A 7,257-nucleotide genomic window follows, 5' to 3' on the forward strand; every position below is an offset into this window, starting at 1 on the left:
TAACCAGACTGACACCATTTCTTGTGCACAGGTGTATTCAGTCTCCACACTCTCATGAGCACACATGCAGTGCTGCTGCTGCCAGTGGAGCTGCCTTTGTCATCATTGCAGGAGTGTGTATGACCCAGCTGATATATGATAAATGGAAGCTCATTGTCTCTCATGTCTGATGTGGCTGCGCGTCCATGATGTGCTCTTTCCACTCCTCTGGGCTGATTGAAGGGCCTTTAACCTTAAGCTTCAAAACTATTATCCTTGCCTGCCATGGCCCTTCCAGATACCCGTAGCTTGTGTGTGTTTAGCTATAGGACGCTGCTTATTTGATTTAACCAGTTGATTTCAGCCCCCTCCTCAATAGCCTACAATGCTCCTATGTGGCGTGGCGTAAAATCCCTCTCTTTTATTTACACTCATCCCGACTTTCAGAGGTCCCCCTGTATTAGGCCAATATACCATCAGTCATTCATCACCATGACGTGGCACACATTTTACGATTACGCCAGCAAAGCGTGACTGAAAGGCATGTTGGGAAAGAAAGTGACCCCCCTCTTCTTCTCTAGCTTGTGCATTTTCCTCCAAAACATAATTTATGCCAGGAGATTCTCTAATTGTGTCTTCAGGAAACAGCAGAAAGTAGAAACTCCCTCTCCCTTTGTGTGTGTGGTGTGCACGCGCGTGTGTGAGGTTAAAATTGTTTAACTGGAGGTCGATTGTTTAACTGAAGTGCTTTCCTATTGTCACTATGTGTGCGTGTAACTACGTGTGCGCTCGTGTTTGTTCCCGTGTGTGTGTGTGAGACCAGGAGCTCTGTGACACGCAGGGGGGACAACAAAGGAAGAGGTCTCGCGCCCCGCCGCCCATTCATCCCTTTCTCTCGCGGAGTAATTCCCATTGATTCTTATTGAACGGCCAGTCGCGAGCCCCTCGGGGGAGAAACCGTGTGATTTGTGAAGGGTCGCGAGGACAAGACACGCCCCTCCGCGAGCCTTGGCCATCTGCTCACCAAACACCACAACACCAACCAACTACCAAATGGCTGCTCTCATCTGTATCTCTGTTAAGTCTTAATTCCACCTCATACACCAAACTACCCCTTCATCAAACTTCAGTAATGTGTTCTTCGCACCTGTCTGCCCTTCCTCCTCTTCTTCCTCATTTCTGCCTCCCTCCATACAATTAATTTCTGGGCGAATGCCTTTGTAGGTGAAGCCACTGGTTGCTTGATGGGCCAAATCACAGTGGAGGCATCCAAGGGGTCTGAGGTGGCCATATGGCCTGTGTGTTTGTGAGAGTGCATGTTTGCGTGCGTGCATGCGGGCGCGTACCCGCGCCAAGAAATGGATGGATGGATGGCCATCGTGGGAACCTCCACAATATTGCCATCACACCAACCACTCACACAAACAGGAGCACACATGGACACATACACACCGTTGCACATAGATTGGCAGCATTTGGAGTGGTCAGTTATAGAAATCACAGCTCAGTTTGAGGCACAACAAATGTAGCGCCTTCTGTGATGCCTTCCCACAATCATGACAGGAGAGCAAACTGTAATTGTCCTCCCTACTGACCGAAATACTGAAAGGGTAAAACAGAAGAAATGACCAATAGTCAGTTTGACTACCTGTTGTACTAACATTTTATCTGATTTATAAGATTCCCCGATTTAATTCTGAGTTACTTTTCCATCACACCATGCTGACACCTATCCTCATATGTCATTTGCACCAATTAACCAATTTGCAGTAACTCTGATACTGTAAGAAAGCTCACTGTGGTAAAATGCCTCATCTCATATGTATATTTGCATTAATTGACCAATTTATAGTAACTCTGATACTGTAAGAAAGCTCGTTGTGGTAAAATGCCTCATCTCATATGTACATTTTCACTATTTAACCTATTTACTGTAAATCTGATACTGTAAGAAAGCTCACTGTGGTGAAATGCCTCATCTCATTTGTCATTTGCACTAATTAACCGATTTACTGTTACCCATTTACTGTAAGAAAAGTCACAGTGGTTAAATTCCTACCCTCATTCACATTTGCCCTAATGTAAACTATTGTCTTATGTACGTCATGTAAATCCTTCTACATCCCTTCCTCCCTTCATATTTTATTTCTGATTATCTCTGCTGCATTCTTGCAGCCTTTGACCATCTTGCAACCACCCTATTAATGCACACAGACTTGGATATACCAAGTAAATTACATAACAAGAGCTTTTACATATTTAAATCTCCTCTTTTCAGTTTTATTTACTTCTATATTTAATGTTTAATTCCTGTATATTGTGAGAAAAGCTAACCAGTGTCAAATTCCCTATTGAGTATGTATACTTGGCACATAACCATTGTTATTATTATTATTATTATTTAGCTCCAGTTACATTGTAAAAAGTTGAGGACGACAAATGCAGAAAGGTCCACTTTATGGGCAAAAGAACCACTGACCCCCCACCCCTCCACTAGGCTGGCTATGAGGCCTGCAGATGAATAGATTAAGGGTTGTGGTCTGGGATGCAGTGGCTCATCCATCTGTTAGTCTCAATGTATGAAACAAATTTGTGATGGACTTGTGATTCATTTGGATTACTAACAAGTTGATAATGAAAGCAGTTTTTAAACGTGGATTTTAAGAAATATGAAGAATTAATCAACACTTCATAAGATACAGAATCGTCTCTTCTTACAAATTTCTGCCATTATGAAGAGGTCCACAATTCAAAAGGACAATCAGCCTACTAATATAAAGAAACAACTCTGAACTCACTTCTTGTGCCTCTCCTGTCACATATCATAAAAACACTGTCATGATTTGCATTATTTTGAAAGTGTGTGTATAAGCAGCCATGGTAAGATAAGTGTTTTGTTTGAGATGCTGTTAATATACAGAAATGTTTTTACAGTCTTGCTTTGCACTAGTAATTTATATGTAATCTTTAATGAACTTTAAACAAACACAACTACACAAAAAAACCTGCTTTTAGAACAAACTACACACTCCCTGCTCCCTGAGCCCTCAGCCCTGTGTCTCCCCAGGGGGCCTTAGCCTTTAGTTTGAGAACCAGTGGCCTCGAGCAGCAGGATTAGCCAGGCCAGCTGCCCACTGAGACCCTGGGCCCTGGACGCTGACACCAGGCTTGACCCCCGGGTGGCTACTATCAGGGACACTGAGGGGATTTGGACAGCATTTGGTGTGTAGATATGTGTGTGTGTTGTTCATTCAGTTGGACAACTGTTGAGCCTGTACAGATTCGTGCAGCGGTGCTCTTTGTGTGTGCGTGCGTGCCTGTATGGTCAATTCTTTCCGGGGGTTAACTGCTGATCCAGTACAAATGGGAGGTGTTGGGGGGCAGGGCTGAGGGCAGTCGTGTGCTCCTGGAACATCTGCCTCTGTTTCTCCTGAGTCAAGCTTTGGTCAGGAGAGGGGAGGAGGGGGAAGGAGGGATGCAACAGGGGGGAGGATCTCAAAGGGGGAGGAGATCGAAGAGGAGAAGGAAGAGTGTAGTGTAGAGGAGATTGATGCTGAAAAGACAAATAGACGACAAACCTGAAACACTTACTGAGAAGAATTATAAAACCCTGTTTCATTTCTGGTCTTCTGTAATCACATGTAGACGAAATAAGCAGGGAAATCAATACAACGGTTGTGTGTTTGTGGTAAGACAAACATGTTCAGATTGTGAAGAAGTACTTTTCTCCTGGAACAGTCAGAACTTTGTGTTTTGTCATGAGAGCACCAGGTTTTTATCACCCTGCTTGCTGGACTTTTCTTTAATTCTACCTGACAGAGAGTTAAAAACTTCAGTAATTCAGTACATAACAGTGTGCAAAAACAATGACATTTAAAGAATCAATAATATAACACACAAAATCAGCTGCCTGAAATATTTCCAAATGCAACAATATAATGTAAAAAATCAGTAAGATAAAATTAATTGTGCCAAAACTCAATAGCTATTTCATTTACTCACAATAGTAATTGAGTAGCTTTTTGGGGGTATGTGTGCTTTTTTGAGTACATTTTACAGAATCTGTACTTCTACTTAAGTTAGTTTTAACCAGGACAACTATTTTTATGTGAGTACTATACTCTCTTACTTTTTCCATTTCTGTTGACTACACAGTATGACAGAATGAGAGGATGATTCCACATCACATTCCAAAACAGCCGTTGTACACAGCAAAATTCGTAGAGTTGATATTTCAGAATTGTTTTTAACTCCATTCTGAGGGAAATGTTCTTCGGTGTTCAAGTTATTTGACAGTGTTAATCCACCAGTGTTAGTTAAACTCTGTAAGGAGACAGTTGATCTACTGCATTTTCAAATCTGGAGGATGTTTGGGCAGAGTTTCCCATCATGCCCTTGGGCAGATTGTTTAGATGTGTTTCATATGTGTTTAGATGTTGCCTGTTGTACGACGATCTCTGTGTGGGTTGTTGTGGTCCTGTTTTTGGTGCACTGTTGTTGTGTTTAATGTGAAACACATTTGCACCATGGGTGAAGTTATCCAATGAGTTAGAATTCCTACCTGTGACTTTAGGTGTTTTGAAAGGACACATGGAGCAATCTTGATCAGTATACACTGCCTTGCTATGAGGTTGACACTCTACTTTGTTCTTGCCGGGAGAGATCCGCCTTACCACAGATTTTCAAGAGCTACCGCACAACTGTGATATTACATAATTAGGGCTGATAACATTAACGCGTTAATGATTGTGATTAATCTTGAAACCTTAAAACTTTAAAAAAAATAATAACGCAATTTAATCGTATGACTAAGTTTGACCACAACTTGCTCCTGTAGTCCTCCAGAGGGAATATTTATGTGCCTGGGGGTGAAGAGGTGAGAGGCAGGTCGAACACAGCCAGCAGTGATGAGTGCGGAGACAGACCCAGGTCTGCTTAATGGCAATTTATTTTTTAAAAAGCTGGCGAATGTTAGTTAAGATAAAACCAAAATTGTGGGTACTTGCTGCAGTAATGAACTGTCTTTGTACCGAAGCACGAGCCTTAAGTTCCACCTTCAAGCCATGGTCATACCACTCTCTTCAGCTGCTTCAGGACAGTTTCTTCTTCAGCTGCTCGGATAAATGCTGAAACATGCTCCAGAACTTTGAGCAAGTCCTGTTTGTTAACAATGTTAACCCAGTAGGAGTGAAATTCACGGTGGAACTGACAAAATTGAATAAGCAGACTTTATGAGCTGAAGAGGAAGTTATGATGCGTTCGGGTAACCTCAGTAAATTAGACAACTGTATCCTATATTTTATGATATGTTCAAATGTCACATAAAAATGGGAAAATTTAGCTTGTGATGAGAAACTTTAATAAATACAGTGTGAATATGTATTTATATTTGAGGGATATACAATAGATGTGGCAGACTGAATCATAGCTTTTTAACTCAAGCACTACTCAGCTAAGACCACTTGTAGTTTAATATTTGCACTTATTTTGTCTTTCCACCAAACTGTAGGAAGTATCTATAGTGGTATCGATAAGGCCTCAGATCGGCACTTTCAATGTGCTGTACTTAGAATTTAAAGAATAAAAAATAAAACACTTGGCAACATAAAAATATACTTAAACTACTCTAAAAGATGCTGTGATTAATCATGATTAATCACAGTGTAGTGATGTGATTAGTTTGATTAATTTTTTAAATTAAGTAACAGCACTATATATCATATAATACTTTTAAAAGTGTAGTTTAACCAGTATAGACACTTTTAGTGTTAAATTTAACTCTTTATGAGTGAAAGGAACATTATCATTTTTTCCTGTGTATTTTACTTTATTATAGAGGTATGACTTTACCAGATAAACCTGATTGGAGATTTACTTTATTGTCGTTCTTGCCAAATAAGGCAAGATCATATTTTACTGTACAATTCTGCAGTAGCTACTCAGTACTCAGTATTTAAAATAAAATTTAAATTACATTTTTTTTTTTTTGCTTTTATTTGAGTAGATTAGTAGACCAGTACTTTTACTTCTACTTAAGTAAATTTTAACCAGAGTAACTGTATTTTTACTTGAGAACAATAGTCAAGTACTTTTCCCACCTATGCTTTTAATCTTAAGGTTTTTCTATTTGTAACATAGTGTTAGTTTGGGTTCAGTTTGTTCTTGCTCTTATAACTTTTAAGTATTTAAAATGGTGCTACAAAGAGTCAAATTTTATCTTTCACCTAAATATAATTACGATCATCATTATCATTGTTATTATTATTTTTAACATATTTATTCTTTATCAATATTGAAATTTGAGTTGTTATTTAACCCATTTATTATTAAGGGACTATACTTCTATTTTTAATCTGCCCATTCTATTGTACATTTTATACTTACTGTGAGAGACTTCAGGTTGAGCAATTTTTCCTTTCTTCTGGTCTGCAGCTTCAGCACCACTCCCTCTCACCATCTCACAGCTGGATGATTTTTCTGCTCTGAAAATCACAGGTGGAAAACAATTGAGTTGATTTGATGATGAATTACTGGGGTTTGTTGGCCAACTGGGGAGGTAACCCTCTTCCTTAGAAAAAATAAAACACAAATTCACAGTGTCACCATCTTCTCAGGTGATTGACAGCTGATTCTTGACACTTCCTCACATCTGCTGTCTTTTACCCTACTTTGTACTGATGCTAGGGTTTGTGGCACATTGCTTGTTGGTGTTTATTTTGCAAAATAAAAGCAATTCACTTTAGTACTTTATTACACAAAACTGGAGAGGAATTTGAGGGCCTGTAGCGCAAGTGGTTATCAGCATGAAAATATAGGAAGGCCACTGCAAGAACAGATGATAAAACAAGTTATGTAACCCCTTCAAATGACACCTTCTGTAGCACTTACAATGAAAGTAGGATTATAATAGCCAAGGTTTTTTTGGTGAACTTTGACACATAACATTGGTCAAATTTGGTCACTGTCTTCAAGACAGTGGTCATAACTGGACTCATGAAAGGGGAATGAATGGGTCAGATTTACAACAATGCCCCCCCTTACTTGAAGATCTGTTGACTGGGAGGGGTGGATTGTTTTTACAGCCCACAGAGCATCTGGCTGAGGAACGACAGATGCTGACAGCTGGACTGACATCCAGCATATGTCCCTTTCTTTAGTCCTGCTCCACTCAGACAATAGAGTTGAAGGGATGAGGGGTTTTGTGTTGAGAAGGTAGACCTAATAGCTTGTGACTTCAGAATAGAGCCCCTACTTTCCAGGAGAGCCTGGAGAGCAATT

This window comes from Cheilinus undulatus, linkage group 1 (assembly GCF_018320785.1).
Source record: "Cheilinus undulatus linkage group 1, ASM1832078v1, whole genome shotgun sequence".
Taxonomy (NCBI): Eukaryota; Metazoa; Chordata; class Actinopteri; order Labriformes; family Labridae; genus Cheilinus; species Cheilinus undulatus.